Genomic DNA, 25,359 nt, shown 5'->3' on the forward strand with positions numbered 1-25,359 from the left:
TTCCAAAATAAACGTTTGATCAGACAACAGAGAATTGGTAAATCCCCAAAAAGCATCTTTGGTATTATTAAGGGATAAGCCAAAAGAGGATAAAACAGAGGCATGGTCAGAAATAAAAATAGAGCCAATGTCTGACGATTGAATAGAGGGGAGTAAAGATTTGGAAACTAGAATGTAAACAATTCTAGACATAGTATGATGGACATTTGAATTATTTTTTTTAATTCATATGTATCAGAAAAACAAGTTTTCCACACATCATAGAATGGACAAAAGGCAATGGCAGAATGGAAGGCTTTATGTGATTTATCATGTTTAAATTCGCATTTGGAGTTCTTATCAGGAAATAGGTCTATCCAATCATTGAAATCACCTGAAACAAAAATATAATAAGTAATTGAGGATCGTTTTCATTTAATATCATACCAGTAGTTAGGGTCAGATTTAACAGAGCCATACATTTCGGAAAAAGTCACTTTTTTGTTAAAGATAGTGGCATTAAGCATTACCCATTGTCCATTTGTATCACACTCAATTGATAAAACATGGATATGAGTGATCTGTGACATAAGATAGCAACACCACCTTTACGATTAACAGCAGGAGTAAATAAATCTTGACCCCACCCATTTATACTTAAGCTTGAGCGATTCAATCATTACAGTGGGTTTATTCTAAAAAAGCGATACTACAATTAAGTTATGACAAATCTGAGAGTGCCTTTTGACGTTTGACGGGATGGCCGAGACCACGAACATTCCACAAGCCGACATTAAACATGTTTCTGGGTAGAGACAAGGGTACAGGAACTGTGATGGCATACTGCAAAAGCAATGAAGGAAACAGGAAAAAAGACACCATACATTAACAATCGGATAACATGAAGATACTGCCAAAAATATTAAAAAGAGAAAAAAATAAACACTCATACAATTATAGATAGAAAAGTAAGGGATATAAGTAAAAAGGAATTTGGAGTAGGATAGAAAATATAAAAAGAAAATAAAAAGAGTTAATAGAGTAGGAAAAGAATAAAAAGACATATCAAGGAAATAAAACCAGATCTGAAGTAAAAAAGGAAAGAGAATGAGTACCAGGCATGTTAGAATTGAATGCAAGAGCGACAACAGAGAAGAAAAAAGCAGATAGCTATAGCAATGCCATATAAGTAGATTGAAGGACAGGTAGAGAAGTGAGAGAGGCCATGCATAATAAACAGATTAGGAGAATTGCGTGTTAGTATCCATTTCGTAGAAACATTTTATTTGAATGGATCTTCAAAGGATCGTGAGATTCTCTTGTAGGTAATTTTGCAAAGACAAGGATGCAAGATGACATACTGAATATTCAAATGTCCCAGTTGTGGACGAAGGGCTAAGAATTCTTTACATCTAGCATTGGTTGCATTGTAGATATTTTGAGAGATCATGATGTTGTGTCCATACCAAACAAGTCGATGTTTTTCCCAGGTGGTTTCAAAACATGCATCAGATTGGTTAATTCCAAAAAAGAGAATTATGATGCCACAAGGTCTAGTAGATTGAGCTTGAAGATGACCCAGAAGGTAAGCTTGTTGAATATTTAGAGGAGAAGGAAATTGAATGTCTAAAGATGAGATAGAAATTTCTGCAAGAAGGTCAGAAGATCAGGGCCCTCAATGTTCTCAGGCAAGCCATAAAGATGAAGGTTATTCCTTATATTACCATTTTCAAGATCTTCAGTGTGTATGTTAAGTTTTAGAATTTTGTGTTTTAGCACAGAAATCTTGGCAGCTGCATCCTGAAAGTGGCCTACACGCTGTTCCATATTGAGCATTTTGCCTTCCATAACAATCCAAAGATCTTAAATTTGTTGTAGTTTTTCATTAGTAGTGTTCATGAAAGGTTTGAGAGCACGCACCTCATCCAAGATCATGTTGAAAACAAGATTATGAGAATACTGGATAAGAGATGGAGGATCATTTTGGGTTCTCTAAGGTTTAGGGCCAGAAGACAATGGCTTGGTGGTAATTTGGGAGTCACTAGCCATTCTGATATAATGCACCGATCACTGAGTGAGCTTTTGAGTGGATCGAAGTCTGCCTGTACAACAAAAGGTGGTCAGTGGAATATATTAAGATTGTAAAAGACAGACTTCCGAGATGTAGAGCGATGTTCTGAGAAATAGATGGCCTATGGCATGTGACTATTGGTCCCCTAAATATCACTACGTTCGGGAAGAGGGAAGTCGATAGTTCCCACCGGCTGTGAGGTCGAAAGGAAGTAAGGGAACAAAACCCCCTGACAAGCTGCTTAACAATTTATAGCCCCAGTCATCGGGTCACTGTGTCAGCATAGGGAGTACATACCCATAAATCAGGATGAAGAACAAGACCGCCACAGCCAAAAAGAACTATGAGTACCAGCCTTTGAAGTCAAAATAGAGTGTAAAATTTTCCCTGGGGGCACATAGAACTTCGTGTCACATCTGTATCGCGGTGCCCATAAAGATATTTATCTTTTATTCAACATAATTTGCCAGGAGCAAAAATATTATGGCAGTTTAAAATTAGCATAGTCTATCCCAGCTGCAAAAATTATTTGGGGCAAGAACTAGATCATTTTCTTAGAGTATGTAGGGCTACAAAGGTCTCCATTCATCCAGTAACACGGAAAGTGAATGACCAAGACTGTTAAAAATGAATAAAAGCTCACCTGGTACACTTTTATAAAACTCCTCAGGAAAAGGATAGTATTGCGAGCAGTGCCCCAAGAAAATGGCGGTCGCTCGCATGTGGAGAGATTTTCACCACAACAACAGGGCAGCAAGAAAGGGTCTCATGAGGCTTCACTCTGCTTGCAGGGACGCCGAAAAGTTAGGGAACAGGAGACCACTGCAGGAGGCATGAAGTATGGCCAGAAAAGGCTATAGAAATAAAGAATTAGCTTTGTGAAGCAACAGAGCTTGGCGGTCGCCACCATCTTGCTTCGGGGTGAACCTACGCCACCTGTGTCCTTCATTTCTAACATTAACTGCAAATAAGCTAAGATTACGCTAACCTCATTTGTGTTTACACTGTCCTCCATCTTGCACCAATGTCACGGTATGTCACATGAAGACTATTACTGTTCTTGTTCTAAATATAAAATTGCAGGACTCACAATATTAACTTAGAGTTTTCTCACAGACTTTCTCTCACAAATAAAGGACATTTCAACTGTCCAAGGCATTGACATACAAACCATCCCTTGAAATTCTCAAACATAATGTGAGAATCCAATGTATTACTATCATCAGAGAATCTTCAAATGCATTTCTTCTTGATCCTTTCCTATTGGCACTTATCCTGAAAATCGTAAAATAGTGTAGAATCTATGCAGATCTTTGTTAAAAGTCCTATAAAAAGACAAGTAGATTTTTATGTACAGGAGATACTTATCCTCCACCTTTGGAAAGAAACTCTATGCCAGATTTCATTTAGAACTGTATGGAGTTCTCTATTCTTATGATTTATTTACTCTGATGCTAACTTGCTGATGACATGCTTAGGGTGGTTGGTTATTCATTTGTTGTATAAAGCCTGGAAATTAGAACTCTTGTTTGTCATTATTACTGGAATGTTGCAGTTTATGTTAATGGAATTAGCTTAGTTATAAATAAATAATGGCCAATCCAATTGGGAAGCACCAATGTCTGTAGAGGCACTACTCCGTTTGAGGTCCTAGGCGTTGGCGTGCCTCATGAGCTGAATTTGTTGGATAAGTTTGGACCCTGACGCAATAATACTATGTTTGCCCATATACTGATAAATGACTCACTTAGAGTTCCCTACCAAATACTAACTCAGTCAATTTGAGTGTTTTAGGTGTGAATGAATTACTTAATTCTTTATTTGTGGGGTTAGTCAAAACCATTTCAAGATACAATGTTAAAAACCTTTGAGGGTCGAAGAATAAATATATGTGCAGGGACTTGCTAAACTAGGTTTTTTCCCTTATGTTCTTAAAACAGGTGACATTGCGACTGGATTTAAAACTAAGCGAGTCAATAGTTCGGAGATGGCCAGACCTTCGAGACAATGACCCTTCCAATTAGGGGCCGCCAGACTGTTCAACCTTATTATATTATACGGGTATAGTGAACACATTTCCCAAAGTTGGCCATATGCTTCACAATGTCCAGAGTGTAAAACTGTTGAACTGCCTCCTTTGCTTTACGGGTGCCCTGTTGAAAAAGAATAGGTCTAAGATGGACTCTACGAACTCGCTGCAGAGCAGGGCATCAAAGTAAGATGTGGGCCAGGGACTCTCTTTTGTATTTGCAGAGGCGACACTGTGTAATGCCCAGCCATGCTTTCCTAAGTTGGATATAATTCATTTAGGGGGAGCGGATGTAGTCTGGCTGCTAGGATCTGATGTCTCCCCATGGGCTGTGTGAGGTGTTTATGACTAAGCAGTATGTGGGGGAGACTTTGGGTCTCATGAAAGTCTCTGGCTGCCAAGGATTCCATGTCCAGACTGCGAGAGCGTAATCGCAATTACTTTTTTATTGTTGTTTTGATGGTGGCGTAGTCGATTATGCCAGGGTCCCAGTTCTCTGTGACAAGTTGCAGAAGATCTTTAGCTGAAGCGAGACAAGTGGACCAAGGGTTGCTAGGGTGTAGGAAAATGGATTTTATGATGGCCTTCAAGGTGTTCTCCGGAGCCGCCATTGTTAGATAAAAGTATTGCGTCAGAGCTGCCAGCTCTTCTAATTTTTGTTGTTTGAGGTCGAATTCCAGACGAATCAAGGTGTTTCTAGAACAAGCTGGTAAACAAAATATTTTTTTGTAAACTGTACGGTGTATTTTTCCAAGTCCTGCACAAACATCCCTTTTAATGCCTGTTGTGCGTAGTTAAATGAAGGTAGTAATTTAGCCCTCAATACATCTTTCCTTTCTGCTACAGTTTGTGAAGGTGGGCCCGTGGGTGACCTGTTCCACTAAACCTGGCCCCAAGCTCAGTGCAAACCCAATCAACCAGTTTCACCAGAAGAGTACTTGAGTAGGCCTTGCCCTCCATGTTCAAAAGGGCAATCATCTGGTAGTTCGTGGGATCGGCGTTTGGCCCTTTTTTATATATTGGTTGAAACAGTGAGCCCCTCCAAGAGTCTGGGTCATCCTCCAAAAGCCTACATTCTGCATATAGCTGTACCAGGTTATGAGACCAAAAGTCCATGTCCTCCTTCAAGAGGGAGCCAGGCAGACTGTTAGGGCCTGGCACTCCGTTATGCCGTATTTTATTTAGGGTGGTGCGAACTGTTCCCTTGCCTGGAAGAATTAGATCGGTCTAGGATACAGTAATCTCTGCAGTAATGTAGCCAATTCCCTCCCATGGTGTTGTAGAACTATTTTGTGGAGAGGCATTATGCCAGCATCGAGTGGATTCTCTCTGTGGGAAGTACCATGGATTAGATTGCTTAGGTATTGCCAGAATTCTTGGTACATGCACGGCGCCAGCAGCTTGAAGATCTTCAGCTATTCTGTCACTGTGAATTCGCGTTTTGCCTTCCAAACCTGTTGAAAGTGGGTCTTTGCTGCTAATTTAAGTTGCTTTTTAGCAGACTCTGACCTAGTTTTTTGGTACTCCCTATGTGTGGTGTTTAGTTGTTTGGCGCATTGCTTGATTGCTGGAACTTGACCCAGAGTATATGTTGGGTTTACTGTTGTTCTGTAAGTGGTGCTCCCACAGAGCAACAAAGCTAGTTCATATGCAAGTTTGTCCCATTCACCTATGAGACCCCAATTGTTTGGGCCAGTCTGCCAGCCTATCCATGTCAATTTCCATGAGTCAAATTAATTGATTAGTGTCTGCCCCCATTTCATTCTTCTAAGGAGCCTGAGCTATTCTTCACCCTTTGACGCTCCACTGCAGCGGAGAGAATGATGGGATTCCACTGTGATGGTTAACTGCAGCATTTAGGCAGCATGATCGCTTTCGCTCCATGGGAGCACTACAAATTTAGCGTGTGTTTTTGTAGCCTCTGACTTAATAGAATGTAGTCTATAGTGGTCTGATTGTTGTAGATGGGTACATGAATTACCCCTGTGCTGGACTTTATAGATAGAGAGTGAGTTGTTGCCAAATTATATAATAAGGGCATTGAATCTCCCAGTACAGCCAGAGGGGTTACAGTCAGATGGATTCTCTCCTATTTTATGCATGTTAAAGTCCCCAAGGATGATGGGTTCCATGGATGCAAATTGTGTGAGAAGGGTTTCGATCTGTATAATCAGCCGAGTAAGCTTGTCCTTAGAACCCTGCTGGTGGGGATTGTGGTATACATTAATTAAAAGTATTGATAATGGTCCATCCATCATGTTATGGCCTTTCAGAGTGTTAGCTAGGAACATGTCAGAGGGGTTCTTTATCTCTGGAAAGTGTAGTTGTAGGACATGCTTAATATATATGGAGATACCCCCGAAGGGTCTCCCGAATTAATTTCCTTTGGTTGTGCGTTTGAAATATTCTGCGCAGCCTGCTAATGGGATATATGTGGTTGCCCATGTTTCTTGGGCACAGATTAAATTGGCCCTTTCCAGGAATGTGATCACCACTGGACTTTGCAGAACCTTGGTCATCTCTGTGACGTTCCAAGTCATAATACTTAATGGTTGGACGCTTACTGATGAGCATCTATGCTGGACAGGGCCATTGCTTGGGGAGAGCCTGGATTTTGGCTACCAGGTGCCTTACATGATGGGGGCCTGAGTTTTATTGGCCAAGTTGGAGGCAACCCAGCCTCAATAGGCTGAATTTGGGGAGGGTGGGGCGCAAAGGAGGAGAGGGTATTGAGAAAGGAAGTGACCTGTGTCCCACGCACAAACCATCAACCCTGCACTGGATGTTCATATTTGCTTGTACAAGGGTGCGTTCTTTGTGGGTGGCTGTAGAATGAAAGGATGCTTCTCCTGTTCCAGCCTCCGCATGTCTATTCCCCGTTCTCAATGAGAACACTATCGGCAATGTCCGGGTTGGCCCAAGTTACAATGGTTTGTTCCTTCCTTGATTGTGAGGGGAGGGGGACGAATTGCACCCTGACAATGTCCCTACTTGTAATCTGGTAAAATATATGGGTATGTTGGAGGAGTGTCAGACTATTTGTTCTGTCAAGAAAATCGAAGTTACCCTTCAAAATGTACAGTAGGGTCATGCTCATCTTTGCTGAGTATGGTCCACCTGGCTATACCATGTTGGATCCGGAGGAACCACAATTATGGAGGGGCCTTTGTATTGTGGAAATTTTGTCCACGTGGTTTGACGTGGGCTGAGAAACTTGCGGGATGCCTGGGAGGCTGAATACAGACCCTTGGTGTGCTCTGGTAGGTTCTGTTTGAATGGGGGTGGCATTGGACTGGTGAAGGGGAGATGTTGATTGCCTATTGAGGTTGTGCAGGCTTTTTGTTGTATTTCTTCCATGTCTGAAATCACTCTGGATTCTGATGGAACTTGGAGCCCGATTTGGGGGCCAGGTGGTAGCAATGTTTCTGGTCAAAAAGCCTTCTTCTAAGTCAGCGCCCACCACACTGGCCTTCCTATCATTGTTTACAGTTAAATTGATGGGTGCTGGTGAACAGTGCTGATTCAGTGTTGGATCAAGAACTGCTGTTGCTATTTCCCCAAGCGTGTTACTCCTCATCTGCCTAGAAACGCCACCTGTGGCGACCTTCATATTTGAGGGCAGATTGATTGTCTGCGTGGTAAATGGAGCTCGTACTGATGGAGGTTTAATGGGGAAAAGGGATTGCTTGTTTTCCGGTTCAATTGGCCAATTTGCTGCTACCTTTTTAGGCTGTTAAAATTCGCTGCAAATTTTGTTCTAGTAGTCTCTTAGCATGTTTTTTTTATTTTTAAGCAATTTCTTCTCCCTCCGCGTTATTGGTCCACGCAGACTGAGATACTTCCAGCTGGCTTGTAGGCCCTGTGTTGTTGGGGGCGAGATCCCCTGTATGTTTACTCTCTCTCACAATTCCTTCTGGGTATGGTGGGCGAGAGGGCCGAGACACACTGTGCTTGATGACAATTGGTGTGCTTGGATTGATTTTGGGTCCTTGTCCCTGGATACGACAATGATGTCCTTTGTGCTCTTCTCCATGCTAGCTGGGTCTGAGCGTGTTCTAATGCTGAATTTTAGTTCCTCCACCAGAGAGGAAAGAACAATCGGGAGCAATGGTTATTTGTCAATTAGATCTGGGCACTGACATTCGGGGGAGGGAGTTGGAAGGGTGGGGTTATCACTGATTGCGGCCATCTTATCGATTGTCTTGGCCATTTCTGACAGTTTTTGTTGCCATAGCTTGGAGGGTGTCCATTTGTAGTTCAATTTCTCTGATTGCCACGTTAACATGTTAATGGCAGCGGAGAGAGAGGTGCTGACTGACCTTAACAGATTGTCCTGTGCACATGAAAGTTGAAACGGTAGCAGCGATGGAGATCTGTGTAGAGAATCACTTGTCTCAGACCCAGACTCAAGGGATGATCCTTTGGTGATGCATGGCCCATCCTTGCTCATGTGTGTTGTTGCTCCCTGTAACAATGCAGCGGTGACCGTCTCTTTTATTGGGGTGTAGAGGATGTGATCCAAAATTGTTAGTCTTCTGTGCGGGCTACTGATGTAGTCCAGTAACCCCCAGGCTGTTGCAATGATTGTGGCCCCTTCCTGGTTTGCTTCATAGTTTGAAGTATGAGCGTCAAGTAGAGCTGGGGAAGCTCCGAAATTTTGGCAGGACTGGGATCTTTTCTTCCACCTCCTAGACGGTGTGGATGTGGTAGACTGAATGGGCAGCCCGCTGGTGTGGCATTGGATTAACAAGGTTGACGAGTCATATGTCTCCAGTCCTTCCCTGGCTCCTGTCACCTTCCGGTAGGTCCCTTGTCAGCCAGTGGAAAATTATGGTATAAGAGGCCCAATGAATGCCTCCTGGAGGGCGCAGTATAGGGAGAAGTTATTGGGGGGCAAGCGGGGCACAATAAGCACAATCACAGGCCTCACCCAAAAATAGTTGGCCTTGCTCCGCAATGCAGCGGAGGGCTCACTGTTGCTGCTGCTGCCCGCTGATGGCAGCCACGCTCTCCTCTTCCCGGGCCCCTGCTGATACCAGCTACTGCCATTGTTGAAGGTGGTGAAACACGGGGCCGATTCACAAGGGTGAAACTCAGAGCTGCAGAATGCCCATGCTCGCCCCTGCCCAGGGCCCTGCTGGTGCTTCCTACTGCTGTTGCCGTTGTCTGACATGGAGAAGACGTTGGGGCAGATTCATGAGGGGGAAAATCCAAGCCACAGAGTAGTTGAACTGGTGGTGACCTGCACCCGGCTCCTGGGTCCCACACAGCGTACAGCTGCTCCGCTTCTCTGTGCTGCTTGGGCTGCTTGTGCCGCTTGTGCTTTCTCTGCCACCACAATGCCAGAATCCTCAGGAACTTTTAGGTGTACTCCCCTCCAATACCCTCTGTAACACCTGGTGCTGGTGTCTGTCAGTTATTGACTGCTACTTTGTATATTGGCTAACCAGGACAGATCCTGGTTAGAATTGGGACCATGACAAATGTACAAAAATTATATACCTGATATTTAATATTTGTATATCAGTGCAGAGCTTTACACCCTCTAAAAGTCCCTTGTTTTGACGATCCACCTTGCAACAAACTCAGATTTTTGAGGAGCTACCTCTCAGTGGTGTACAGAACACAGCATACTGCCAGTCTTACATAAAAATAAGGAGTCTGCAGCCATGCTGGAATCTGTAACCTGCTGAAAAATGCATAATGCCTGTAACAACTCTGTGGGATACTTGGAGTTAATGGGCTTGAGGTCCTGGCTTTCCTGTATGTATGTATACAGGCATGGGTACCTCTTAAGTGTACAGATAGTCTGCAAGTTGCTTAGAGGTCCCAGCAATTTCCCCAAAATATAGTAGGAAATGAGTGTGAAGTAGTGACTGTATCTCAGATGAAGACCTTGCGACTTGAAGATCAAACGTCTCCTTTGCAAACGTTAGTGCCACATCATTCTGGACCAATAAGGCTGTCAGTCTGTTCAAAGCATCAAAGTGCACATTTGAGCACATTTGAAAGTTTTATCCAAGGTCACAGCATTGCCTGCCTAACTGTGAGGGCAGGTAAAAGAGTACTTGTGTGCAATAGATCACAACTGCAGAAACCGTTCCTTGATATAGACGATGCCCGATTTCATGCCACAGTAGCTCAGATTGTTCATCACCAGATACATGTCATTCAAGAGTAATCTAAAAGGGGGACAGATCGCTGCACCTGGGGAACCCTTCAGATAGTAGGACAAATTTGCCATGGACGCATTACATGCACCATGGAGCAAAACCCTCCCTACATTCTAAGGAATGCCCTCAAGTATTCTTGCAGTTATTCCCACTAAGAAAAATGCCAGTCTCTCTAGTCAGTCTCGCTAGTCCTTCAGCGATATGTAAGAGGTAATATCCATGACTCATTCATATATCCTTCTTCTAGCACTTCGAATCTGCCAACCTGATGGTACTGTAAACAGTATTGGAAGTGAAATGTCAAAATTCACAGAGAAATAAACTTGTGGATAATCCAATTCATGAAAGATATTTTTGCGTCAGTCAATGGCAACATTTCCAACTTCTCTATGCCCTTTCTTGCCATGATGGTTTGCTGTTTTGTGAGATTGTAAGGAAAAAACAGGCTAGTGTCATTAAGGTATCGCCATGGTACGCAAACAGCATAAAATGTCTGAAGAGTCTAACTCAGTAAAATTATTGATCTAAGCTGTGACTGTCCATGCAGTAAAGAAGACATGTAATGTGGCATGATGTTTATTGCAGAATACATTATGTTACCCAGAGAGTAGATCCTAGTGGACAATGTAGACATACCCATTGCAACTGCTAGAGACCTTTCTAAATTTTCCCTGTCAATTTTGTGCAATCTTTTAGCAGTCTCCTGCTGGAAAACCTTCCACACTTCATTGTAGATTGCATACAATAATCGCTTTTGACGTGGTTGTCGAGGACCTAATAAAAAGTCCTGTAGTCTCATGTCATCAAGAAAGAAGGGACAAGTGTTGTTTCACCTTGGAAAATGTTGAGATTTTTAGCCAATCAGGGCAAAACCTCCCAACACTGTAAGTTGTTACCACCCCAAGTGTTGTGTCTGAGCGTAACGTGGGTTGGGCCTGCTGATCTTTAATCCCTTGGTGTTACCCAGGAAACATGCATGACATCTGTTAGTATTTAAAACCACTCTAACCATCGCCCTGATTGGTTCCTGAAGCATTACATCAACCATTGCAAAGCATGGGAAATAATGATTCCTCTGTGTAGTTTGTAAACCATTGCAAGTTTGCAAAATATGCAAATGCAGGAATGTTATGTGTATGTACATTTTTCATATTTGCCAGGCCAAGACTTGACTTCTGCTGCACAGTTTTGTTTAGTGAAATAACTTGGGGCCAGATGTAGATATCCAAATACTGGTCGGTAACGGCCGAAAATATCGATTTTCGGCCGTTACCGACCGGTATTTGGATACTGAGATGTAGGGCCACCTAAAATACAGATTCGGTAATTTTACCGAATGGGTAATTTTACCGAGTCTGTAAAATTACTGAACAGGTAAAATTACCGAATCTGTATTTTTAGATGTAGGTAGCACTGTAATCAGTGCTACAGGGCTTTAAGAGTTTGTTATTTACCACCAACTAGAAGTTGGTGGTAAATAATGAAAAGCCTTGAAAAAGCATTTATTTTGCTTTTCAAACGCTGCCATGTTGCAGACATACATGCCCTTAGGACATGTATGTCTGCAACATGTGCACCCATACACGATTGAGGAGTGCAACAAGGTGTCAAAGTGACACCCTGCCACCCTTCAATGTTTCCCCCAATTACCGAATCGGTATTTACCGATTCAGTAATTGATATTCATTCCTATGGACCTCCAGGCCCATAGGAATGTATGGCAATTACCGAATCAGTAAATACTGATTCGGTAATTACCGATTCTTACCGATTCGGTAATTTCAAAAGAGAAATTACCTACATCCCATTTACCTACTCCAAAATACCGAATCGGTATGATTCGGTATTTAAGAGTAGGTAAATCGAGATTACCTACATCTGGCCCTTGATGTGGTATCTGGCATACTCTAAATGATGCCTCATTCCTAAACCTGCCAATCTTTAGTTCCCCAAAATGTATTTTAAATCAACAGTGTCTCCCCAAAAATAAACCCTTATGTGAGCAACTGGAAAAGAAAAGATTTAGAATATATCAACTTCTAATCAGTGAGCATACTTTTTTTGCTGGTTATGATGTGAGCCTGTAATAATAAGGCTTTGTTGTGACCTATGAATTATGCAAACGTCTGTGCAAGCATTTGTGAGCTACCCTGTGGTGGTGTATTGTAGTGTTCCCATTGCATGTAACTAAATACTGTACGTGGAACACTTGCATTATGTAAGAAGTGATCACCATATTGTTGAAAACTAAACATTATTAGTCATACCATCATACATTTTCTCAGAGTTAAAAAAAGTGCAATACTTTATATCTTCTAGAATTTCATGCACTGTATCAATGTCCCAATCATCGAAGACATAACTAGGAGTGATAATGTCATTTAAAGGGGTGTGGAATATACATGTTATTTGCAAAGGTTCAGTAGGACCGAATATATCATATGATACCCTATCCCAAACAAATCCATCAAAAACTGGAACAGCAGAAATGTTCAACAGGGAGAAGTCTCTTTGTGAAATGAAAAATGGGGTGATAGAACCAGGTTCACCAATTGTACAGCATACCGTTCTGGGAGATAGTGTCAATTTAGAAGCAAGAAGAAGACTGCAACAAAATCAATCCAGAGGATGAAGAAAGGTAACGAAATTGTAATCCACAGGTACAGCCAAGGAGGAACAAACTGACAGATGCATCAAGCAAAATTCCTCCGGGTAAAATAGCAAATCAGTAAAGCAGGCCGATACCAAATGCAAAACCAGAAAATGCAATGCATCAACCCCAAATCGGTAAAAAATAAAGAATCGCTAAAAAAAACCCTTGGTAAATTACCGAATCGCAATTCAGACAATCGGAAACAACAAACACCAAAGCTGACCTCGGAAATACCGAATCGCTAATAAAGAATCGCAATAGAATGCATGAAAAATCGCAAATACCGAAAATGCCCCAAATCGCAATTTAGCATGAGCTAAATAAGGGGAATCTCAAACTGGAGGTAAAGTTATTTGAAGGAATGAAGGAGAAAAAAAAGTCCTTTCCAGGTGGGGACAATCAGTAACCCTTTAAAAATGCCCCTGGAAACCCTGTAAGCCTACAAAAATGGCTGCCCCCTACGTGCTTGCTAGGAGGAGGATCAACGCCAAGGCTCAGCGCAGGAGGATGATCCAGGCCAGGGTCTTCAGGGTGCGCATCACATTGCTGGGGCAGACAGAGGAACAGGTGTACGATTAGTACAAACTCAACCGTGCCATGATCATACGCCTAATAGCAGATCTGGAACCAATACTGCAGCACCAGACCCGTAGGACCAACGCCATACCAGCCCATGTCCAGGTCCTATGCAGCCTGCACCTGCTGGCGTCTGGAAACTTCCAGGGGGTAATAGCAGAGGCCGGAGGCGTGTCGCAAAGCGCACTATCGCGCTTCTTCCACCGGTTCCTAGAGGCCATGCTGACATTCATACATCGCCACATCACCTTCCCCACAACCCCCCAGCAGCTGACCCGCACCAAACGGGAGTTCTACCAGGTGGCACAATTCCCTCATGTGATACGGTGTGTTGACTGCACGCATGTCCCCATCTGTCCTCCCTCAGCCATCGAATACATCTTCCGCAACCGGAAGTCATATCATTCCATCAATGTGCAGGTCGTGTGCAATGCAAAGCACATCAAAACGGACCTCGTAGTCCAATTTCCAGGGAGCACACACAACGCATACATCTTCCGTCACAGTGGCATCCAGAGGCGCCTGATCAACTGTGATTTTGGAGAGGGACACCTACTAGGTACATATTGATGCATCATCATTTACTCCAGCCCCACATGTATCATTGCATTCATGCTGCTGACCATTCTCTGCCCATCCTGCAGGTGACAGCGCTTACGCCTTGCATGAGTATCTACTCACTCCCTACCTCAACCCAGCAACACCACAAGAGCAGCGCTGCAACAGAGCACACATCAGCACAAGGAATGTGGTGGATCGTACATTCAGCATCCTAAAGAGTCGCTTCCGAATACTGCACAAGACAGGAGGTGCCTTGCAGTACGACCCAGTGACCTGCTGCCAGATCATAGCTGTCTGTGTCATCCTGAACAACATCGCCACCCGTAGGGGGATACCCATAGAGGTGGACGGAGAGGATGAACTACGTGCACAGCAACCCTCCCACAAAACCAACAGGCACATGTGCCCAACACAGCAGAAGGGCAACGGAGGCGGACATATATCACACGGCATCAATTCTGAGACAGGTAAGAAAGAGCCTTGACAACATGATCTGGTTTGCAAGGGTTTAATGGACATGAACACCTGACTGGTGCAGAGTAATGTAACTCAAACATGATGCAGCTGAAATATATGCAAAACTCAAATTGTCTGTTGTCAACACGGTTGCTGCATGTGGCACTATAGTTGGCCCATGGCTACGTCACCATGGATAGGGAGCCTTTGCCACATGGCTACTTGCGTTTGCCACGTACCCCCAGTCTCCTGTCCCGTTACTCCTCCACATCTCCATGATGAGTGTCTGTGGCTTTTGCGCTGCGCCCACTGCGCCTCCTCCTGCTGGTCTCTGGCAAGGAGACACTGCTGACACTTGAGGCAGCCTCACTCCCCTCATCCATTCCCACACTGCTGACACTGACAGTTCCAGGCTGCAGATGCTCCACTGCAGTGGGCACTCTCTCGAGGGCCCTTGCCACATCCCCACAATAATGCCCTAAGTCAACCTGCAGGGACACGGACCTGCGGTAGAGCACAGCAGTGCTGTTGAACAGCTTAGTGATGGCCTTAATGGTGGAATTTGTTTGGAGCATGTTCTGCCTGTGCCTCCGGTGCTCACTATTTTGGCCTTCAACAACAGCACGTGTCAGTTCCTGCAGGCATAGCTTAATGTCATTGTCGCCCTCAGCTACGGCTGTGGTGAGGTCATGCACAGCGTAGGTCATGCTGACAAATCTGTTGGACATTTTTGTTGTGGTAAGATTAATTGCACCCATGTGTCTCCCCTGCAGGCTCTGGACACGCAGCATCCGGGTCTCTACGACTCCGTATACATCTGGCCGGATCCACTGGTCTCGCTGCAGCCCTACCCAGGGGCCCGGCCCTCTGTCTGACACGCTGACGTGCTGCTGTTCGGGTGGTTGGAGTGACGACAGCCTGCCATGGGACATTTGGGTCTGCTGGACTCTGCTCCGTCTCCATCACGTGCAGGGATGGGACATCTGCCCTGCGGCTCGGCGGAGTTGTCTGCACTGGTGGTGGTGGAGGTGGTGTTCTTGTCCGCACTGATGGCGGTGGTGGAAGTGTTGTTCACGGTGGTGGTGAAGGGGAGGACATGGCTTCATGTCCCTGTGGGTACTCGGCATGAGTGACCACTGGTGTTTCAGAGATGACGAGGCGGCTGCTGTCATCAGATTCCATGGGGGATACATCTGTGTGTGAAACAGTGCAGTGTTATTATTTTGTCATTATATGTGGGTATTGCTGTATATTGTCTATATAAATTACATTTTCGGACAGACATTTGGCCCTTTGCTGCTGTTTCATATCATTCACCTCTGGGGTCTGACATGCACTCATTCATGTTATGACTACAACTCCCATGATGCAACATTCTGGTGAGGGTATGTGCTTTAGGCACGGGTACATGTGCACTGTGTCTGGCATGGGGGAGTGGGCAGGGATTGACAACACACTGCATATCTACACTGCCATGCATCTTACCTTGGCCTCTTTCCACAGCACCAGAGGTGTCCAGTTGGGTGACCCCCACAACAGCTTCGGGTTCAATTCTTGACTCCACAAGGTCCTCCAGGGCTGTGTTTGGTGTCACATTGGATGACCCCCCCCCTGTGCCTGCTGCATCCTTGACCCTTTAAGCAATCTTTTCCTTTGCCCTTTTACGGAGGTCATACCACTGTTTCTTTAAATCGTCATTGCTGCGGTGGGTGACTCCTACAGCATTGACCCTGTCCTTGAGGCTCAGCCACATCTTTCTTTTTTCTGCCTCAGGCACCTTCAGGGACAGCTTCCTAAACAGCCTCTCATGTTTGCTGCTGACACCCTCAATGAGTATTTCAAGTTCCTTATCAGAGAAGTTGCGCTTTCTCTTCCTGGGTGTGTCCTTTCCCTGCTGGAGTGCTTCCTTCTCCTTGTTCAAATGCTTGGCAGGTCCTGATTGCTGCTGGTTCTGTGTAGCTCCTCAACTCCTGTGCTCTGCCTCCTCCTCTGAGCTCCTCAGGGCACTGAATGAAGAATGGGCTGCCCAACTTCCTGCTTGTGAAGAAATCAGCCAGCTTCTGATGCGTCGCCTCTTTTTGCGAGTTCGCAAATACCGAAATCGCAATTACCTATTCGGTATTTGCTAATTCGGTATTTGCTAATCTTTAATTGTTGTCTCGCTATCGTAGTTTCGCTGTTGAATAACGATTTTTAGCGATTCGGTAATTATTACCGATTCTCGTGATGCATCGCGGGTTGCATGTCCTTATTAGCGATTCCTTATTTTTCGCTAATAAGGACTAGGAATACTGAATTTTGATGCAAAGTTTGTTGTCTTCAGCCAAAAGTACAATAGAAGCTATATACCTCGGTGAGGTGGTGGTGGTGGCTCTGATGAATCTGAAGAGAAGTCGTTGAAGTTGATAAAGTAGACAGAGTTCAATCTATTTGTGGCAGCTCTGTAAGTTGTGTAGAACTTTGAGCTGACTCGAATTGTGGTACATTGCTGTAGACACTACCTGAGTCAGGTTTTCAAATAGAAATCTGTGTTTTTGTACAAGTTGTGTATATAGTAGTTGTTGATATACGAGGTAGAAGAGATACTTCATTATTTGCTTTCCACAGCCCAGCAGTAGCAGCTACGTCATTGATCAAACCTTCCAATGGGACTTCCCACTTAGTAATGAGAGGACACAGGCAAGTATTCAGGATCACACATGGCCGGTTATGTAGAACCGGCCATATGATGCAGTTTGATGACATCAGTTGACACATATCTCTTGTTTTTGTGACTAGGACAAGTACATGCCCTAAATTCTTTCTTGCCCATTATTTATTCCCCGACTACTTCACCAATCTTAGGGAGCCAACCAGGAGTTGTTGGCACTTCCTTCACTTCTCCAGTGGTGGTGCATTTTACCTGGGCATTGCTTTATGTGTCCTGGAAGTTATTTAGTTCCTGTAAAACAGAAAAATGTTCATTGATGTCAAAGGGTGTTTCTTTTGCCACTGTGCTGGGACTGTAGAGGTCAGGTACCCACATCTTAACCCCAAATAGGATCTTGTAGGGAGTCCAACTACCTAGGGATTTTCTAGGCAGATTGTTGTTGTTTTTTTGTTTTTTTTCAACTTTATTTAGCATTTTATTAAAGACAAAGCAATGCACTGAGTTCAGTCAAATGGCATCAGAAGTATAATTACAAGGTATCACTGACATAACCTTCTCCAAAGCACAGTTGGTGAGTTGAAATGTGATATACAATATAGATAATACGTTCGCCACTTCTCATGTCCAGCAATACACCGATGACAATCCTCCTAATGATATACATTAAAATAAAATGAGATTGTAGCTCTATAAATTGGGTATCGTATATGCTTTGTTATTGGCACTATACCCTGTTCTTTTTGAGTAGGGGGATCTTGTTGTTGTGTAGCTAGGAAGGATCTGAAGGGGCCCCAAATGTCTTTAGGTCTGGAAGATGGAGGGATTGTATTGGTGTACAGTTGGTGTACAGTTCACTTTTCATAGAGCAAGATGCCAAGCTATGGAGCCAGCTTTTAACCGTCGGTGTCCGTTTGCCGCCCCAGTGTATGACGATTTCTCTTTTAGCCAACAGCAAACAAATGGCAGCAAATATTCACATTTTTCCTGGAAATTGAATATATATCCTAAGAGGGCAATCTCTGGCAGGGGGCTCATCGGCAACTGTATCATGCTGCTTATTGTCTTGTGTACTTCTACCCAAAAAGTGTGCATGCTTGGGCATGTCCAGGCAAGGTGCTCAAAGTCTGCCTGCGGGGAATTGCACATCTGGCAATAGTGTGACCTAGTGGGATCTATCCTGTGTGCTCTAGCTGGGGTGATGTAAATTCTGCGTAGGAACTTTAAATGAATCAGTTTATGACGACTATTGAGGGATACAGTTTTTGTCACCGCACAGCAAGCCGACCATTGCTCATCAGTTATTGGGTTACCCAAATTTCCCTCACATACGCTGCTTACCTTATCATCGTTAACAGGAATGAGGTTGGCACATGCTTTGTAGAGCTGGATAAGATGGACCCCTTTGCTACTACCTATCACCATTGTGAGTGAGGGAAAAAATGTAGGTTCTAGTGGATAATCTGGGAGCCTAGCCCGCAGTGCTGAACGTAGTCTCGCTATGACAAACCTATCCATGAATGTAATGTCTGGGAATATGGACTCATCATCTGGATCAAAAATGTGGCCCGTCGGATACAAATCACCCATCGTAGCGATGTTACATTTAGAACAGGTCTTCTGCACCAGCTTTTCGCCCATTATAGGTCACCATTTGGGGTTAGGGAGTGGAAGGACAGAGGAGTACATTGACTGGGAGTTTGTAATACGCCCGCTTAGCCCATGCCCAGCTGGTAGTTGAAACCGGCTGAATGTCTTTGGGGTCTTTGGGGATTCCCAGGAGCAGTACTGTTGCTGAAGTGTCCGGCAAAACAAAATCCGATTCCAGACATAGGAAGGGGATCCTGGCATCCGGATGGTACAACGCTTTTGCGAAGCTGCATTGCACAGCCAAATCAGGAACTCCATACCCTCCTCTATTGCAGGGGAGCGTCATGATCTGCCATCGTGCTCTGGGACTCCTGTTGCCCCATACCAGTTTAATTAGGTGGGAGTGAAGAGTGCTAAAAAACCTGTTTGTGAGTGGAATTGGGATGTTCTGAAATAGATATAAAAATTTGGAAAGTACAATCATCTTGATAAGGGCCACCAGCCCTGCCATCGAGAGTGGGAGCTTAAGCCATGTGTCTATTTGCGCCTCTCGTTTGGAAATTGCCACCCCACAGTTACGACGAATAATCTGATCCATCTAAAGATTTCTCTCTCAGCAGTGTCTTTGTACTCCAAGAGTAGAGCTGCTCGCTTTTTGTCTAGTCCCGGGTCGGCCGCCGAAAGCTGCCCAGTGTCCAGGGAACCGAGCTCATTTTCTAAGCGGGCAAGCGTACTGCGCATGTCCCACAGCCCCCAAGAGCTCTTAGACATGCACACCCCTCTCATGTAAGCTTTAAAGCCCTCCCTTAACATTGCCTCGGAATCCACTGTCCCAGTGTTTATGATAAGTACTCTTCAATCGCCTCCCTTATTTCCTGCCTGAACACCTCATCATCCAATGCAAGGCTGGGAAAATGCCACTGTCTTTCAAAACCCTCATCACAAGGGACCCTTAATGACAATAGAATCAGGGGTTCGTCAGAGTAAGTCCTGGGAAGTGTCTGGAGCCCATGAAATCAATAAGAAATCTCTAGGGATGTCACCCAATAGTGGTTCCTTGTCCACGTTTCGTGGGAGCTAGTATAATGTGTATATGTAGTGTAGTGAACAACCCAGATACAGCAAGGAGAATTGCTCGCACAGGGACTTTAGGGCTTTACACACCCGTGGTTTAGGGTCCGGGGCAGTTGAAGTGCTATCTGCAGTTCGGTTGAGGGCAATGTTAAAAAAACCCTCTAGAAGTAGGGGCATGGGGTCAATCTGCATCAACCTAGAGAGTAATGAATAAAAAAATCAGAAGAATTGACATTGGGGCTGTAGACACATATCAACGCTACCTTGTGACTCATCAGTGTGCCCACAACAATCACATACCTGCCTTTGACGTCATATGTTACTGAATGGCAATTAAAGGGGTTATGCTTATGTATGGGAATGGCTGTGCCCCTGGCATAATTACTGTAGTTTGCAAAGTATCTACTCTGCCCCCAATTTTTAGCAAAACGGGCCAGATCACTGGTGGGAAGATGTGTCTCCTGCAAGAAAGCTACATCGACCCTGTGCCAGAGTAAATAATGGATTACCTGCCTTTTTTTACGAGTATTGTTCAAGCCTCGGACATACCATGTAGCAAAGGTCACGTTCAAAGGGCCAGGGTTGTAACCTAACTGTGCCGTGGCATTGGTGTGGGATGGAGCTCAATGAATAACAAATATGTGTACTTGCCATATGCGCCTATGGACAAACTTGCAATCGACTCAGTGCAAAGCAACATTATCCAAACCCCGCCCGCCACCCCCACCAAGCCTTCCCGCCCATTCAGAGAGGTAATTCCAACTCTTTCAAAACAGAGCATGGTACCAGTAGTACCCTCAACATGGTGAAAAGCAGACAATTAGGGTACATATTGTTGTCACAAAACTATAGCTAGGTGTACACCAAAAGGGGGGGGTGTTCACGCTCCTACGGCCTAGTAACATATGCAGAATATTGTACATAACAAGCCAAATCCCAATAGTAACATCAAGTTATCAAATGCGCGGTCTATACAAAAAAGGAAAAATCAAACAGTCAGCCGGGACCAGAACCAGAGAACAGTTCCATGCTGGAGTCCCGACCACTGTGTGGGGGAGAAAGAGTATCCTTCTCTGCGGGCCGTTTGTTATTGAGTTTGTAAGTATGGCAAAACTCCTGCACCTCTGTAGGATTCTCAAATACCCGGGCCTGTCCGTTGACCTCCACTCGCAGCCTAGCAGGATACAACATACCGTACTTCAGCCCAAGGTTCCTGAGCGTTTCTTTGACTCCAAGATATTTTCTCCTTGCATCCTGTACCATTGCGATAAAGTCTGGGTATAGAGACACTTTGGAGCCCTGCCAAATGATTTTGCCGCGCTCACATGCCAAACGCAGTGCTGTATCCCTGTCTCTGAAGTACATTATGCGGGCGATGATGGGCCTGGGTGGGCATCCTGGGTTAGGTCTGGGTCCAAGTGATCTTTGGGCACGCTCTACCACAAAGCCTTGAGTTAAGGCTTCTCTTCTGAACAAGTCAATCAGTATCATCTCCACCATGTTGTCCACGCGTCCAGTAGCCGTAGATTCGGAAACGCCCAAAATACGAATTTTGTTACGGCGACTACGCGCTTCCAAATATTCGTTCTTTATTGCGACATCCTTGAGGATACACTCCATGCAGTCGATCCTTTTCAAAGATTGTTCCATCCCATCCTCCAGATCTGACGTGCGGGATTATACCACATCGAGGCGCTGATCATGCACCTGAACCTTCGTCCCCAGCTCTGCCATGTGTTTGTCCAATGTGTCAAAGCGCACATCTAGCGCTTTGAATCCTGCCCTCATCTCCAGTATGAGTGGGCCTAACTTGCTGGTGTTGTCCTCTGGGACGGAGGATGATTGCCCACCTTCTGCCATGTCACTAGGCTGGTCACGTGTAGCCTCCGCTAACTTTTCAAAGGGGAGTAGGTGCTGTTTAGGGTCTTGGCGGCCCATGCCGCATCAGCACAGGAGAACCTGAATAGGGTCTTCAGATCAAGTCCTGCGACTGTAATGCTGAAGGAGTGCAACAGATGGTACGCTTGTGTAGTAGGCAGCTACAAGGTGGCTAATTCCAGTACTGTGGAAGCATCCAGTCGCTATGCAGGTCAGGATTATGTCAGAGAAGCGTGCAGGGAAGCATAGATGCAGCAGGCAGCACAGTTCTGTTCAGGGTAAGCGCAACTGCGCAATGGTAGAATAGAGGTGCATCAGGGTGATCACAGCACGGGTAGGTATCGCTCATTCGCCTGCGGCGGTGCTGTGTGTGGAAAGCACCCACTTCGCATTACCCCTTTTGTTTTTTTAGGCAGGGGGAGTTACGCAGGCGGTCAACTGGTGTTTTCAGGTCCGGGAAGGAGGGGAGGGCGGTACGGACCATGCCCAGGTGCCAGTACACAGCAATGGTTGCTCCCCCAAGAGCGTTGGCCCAGACGAAGTACTCTAGATCGTGGTTGAGACCTGTCCTATGAAGCGCACACAGGCCCCTTCCTTTCACACACCGGCTCTCGCGTCAATAGGGGCACGGAGCAAACACCGCGCAGGAGGCCAAACGGACCCCCGAACAGCGGGACACTCATTAGGCTGCTGCGTATTCCCCGCCCACCCTGGAGCGCACACCACAACTCACTGCACCGCCCCCACCCGGGCTTAGTTGCGTTTCCTCAGTTCGATTCCGATCTTGTTCCCAGATACTACCTCCTCGCTGCCATTTTGCACTCCGCTCCGGCACAGCAGGATGTTAAGCTCATCTGTTTCGCTGCTTATGAGCTCTTCTGACTGACGCAATTAATGCCAGGGTGCCTCCGCCTCGCGTCCAGGCTGTTACAAAGTTTTTGCCCGCATTAGGGTCGGGGAAAAGGCCACACTGTTATGGTGGCCGGGAGAGCTTTAGCTCTGTGCTACCATATCGACCATGGCTTTGCCATGCCCCCCTTCTAGGCAGATTGTTGAGGTCTCACTGGACCCCACATAGATGGTAGTCCCAACTGCAACCTAATACCCTTGCTTTTAAAGAATGATTTAAGTCACAGGCCTTCCTTTTCACTATTGAATTTTCTTCGGCATGATAGGGTGAAGACTCAATTTTTCCATGGTGTTTTGAAAGCCTCATAGGTGAAACTGGACCCTGGTCTCAATGGAATGTGCCAACTGTGTATGTCCTGATGAGGACTTGCAGCTCCTTGGAATGCAACCAAGATATATTTGTAAGCCACATCTGATTGTAAGGGGCCACAATGGTCGAAATATATGTAAGCGAGTAGCGTGTTTGATATTATTAGTGGAGTCTGTGTTGGCAGATGTCGCATTTAAGGCCAAATTCCCCAGTATGTTTATAAATACCTGCCCACCAATGGCGTTGCTGCAATAAGGAAATTGTAGCCGCCACCCCAGCGTGGGCAGATACTATGACCTCATGTGCTGCTAGGATTAAACCTAACCTGCTGTCTGAATTTGGTATTACACCATCCCCCAGTCCGGGAATATGAGCAAACGATATGTTTTGCACACATAACTGGGAGGAGTACTTTGCTGGAAAGCCTTTTGGTGAATGGGAAGTGTATCCTCATGTGTAGTGTCGACAGCCATCATTGTATTTCTATCTCTCCTCATACAGGAATGAGTAATCGCAGCAACAGCAGCAGCATGCAGTGTGGCTTCTGCGGCTTCATCAGCCATGGAATTCCCTGCAACATGTATTCCTACATGCTGATGACTCAAGGTGTTGATCACATGAGTCGATGGCAAGCATTCTTTCAGCTTAGCTATCGGTCCCCAAAGCACTTTGTGGTTTATAGTTTTCCTTTTGGAATCTCTGAAGCCATTCACGCTCCAGTAGTGTAGATACTCATTGTAAGACTGGGCACAAGAATATGAATCACTCGGATTGTGGGGAGTCTGGGATTCGTATTCTCTAGTGCCAGAATCAGAGCTCTGAGTTATGACAGCTATGCTCTGCAATCACCTAGTGACTGCACTCACCCTAGTATCTGATGTTTCCACCTGGATATAGCCACTCAATGCTACTGCCACCAGACAATCCATCAGGTTCCGGCGAGCTATAGTGACTTCTGCCACGCTATGCAACATGGTCAGATCCCACTAACAGCTCAAAAGCAGCATCCTCAAAATAAGTGACAAGCTTGACTTTAAGTCCTGCCAAATTCTTCTTTATGAATTGAGGCTTTGACGTTTTAGGTTTGTCTTCTTTTTTTAATACTAGCAGCCCGCCCCAGCGTTGCCTGGGGCAGAAGGGGGCTGCGGGCAGCATTTCAGGCTTGCGTGCCCTCCCGCCCCGGCCCCCGCCCGCAACAACATTTCCACTCCTCCCGCGCTTAACTCAGCCGCACATGTTCCGCCTTGCGTGCACTCCCGCCCCGGCCCCCGCCCGCCATGTCATTTCCACTCCTCCCGCGCTTCACTCAGCAGCACATGTTCCGCCTCCTCCCAGCGCTCCAGCGCTTCACCTACCTCAGCCCGACTTCACCACTCCTCGTTCCGCCTCCTCACATCAGCCCGACTTCACCGCTCCTCGTTCCGCCTCCTCCCATCAGCCCGACTTCACCGCTCCTCGTTCCGCCTCCTCCCATCGCTTCTCTGAGCCGCACACGTTCCGCTCCTCCCCGCACTTAATGTATCTCAGCCCGATTTCACCGCTGCTGTCCATCGCTCCTCCCCGCGCTAGATGATGTCAGTACGCACGTCCACATTGTTAGCACACATGGCCGGCACTACTTCTTAGGGACTACTTTTTTTATTGTTTCTTTTTTAAATAATGTTTATTTTTATATTATTTATAGCCTATGTCCATCTACAGGACCCCCCCTTTCCAACGCTGTATTGGGTGTTGCGATTGGTGGTGTACTTTTCGAGTTTACCTGGCTCAAAGGACTCTTTATAATAGTAGTATAAAAGTAGTCAGAAAAGCATTGTGAGTGTTTCTTTGTTTTCACTTACTCCTCAGATCTGCGCTATGACAGTCCACCTCTCTATGATTGTTTTTGGATGGATCCTGAAATGAACGAGATGAACTTGCATAAATATCCTGATAACTGTCAATCATCTTAACATTATGCCAGTTATGCAAATTATAGTGCTTTCCAGTGGCTTCCTGTTGAGAAGATCTGCCTGTGACTTAATCTTTTCTTTACGTTTCCTATTATCCAACTTCTTCTTCGAAGAATCAGGTGATTGCTTTGAGTTATCCTTTTCAGAATCACTCTTAGTTTGTGGTTTAAAAGGTCTGGCTCCCATACTATCTCTACCTATGGATTCATAGGTTTCTTCAATAATTTTAGATAACTCTCACTCTTGTTCTCTCAGATTTAAGTTAGTGACTCGTTGGTGTACCACCAACCCTGCTCCTTCCCCTTTACTGTTACTTAGCATAATGGCAGACACTGCAGCCAAATCACTAATACGTTTCATCCCCAAATCCAGAGCAGGGGTTGCCCTTTACTCATTTTGGATCTGTTTCAGCACCTCTCACAAAACAGCTAATCCGGTTGTACCATAGTGGTGCAGTCCCTACAGGGGGAGCCAACCCCATTAGAGAGCAGATTGTAAGAA

The sequence above is a fragment of the Lissotriton vulgaris genome, chromosome 7 (assembly GCF_964263255.1).
Source record: "Lissotriton vulgaris chromosome 7, aLisVul1.2, whole genome shotgun sequence".
NCBI classification, from domain to species: domain Eukaryota; kingdom Metazoa; phylum Chordata; class Amphibia; order Caudata; family Salamandridae; genus Lissotriton; species Lissotriton vulgaris.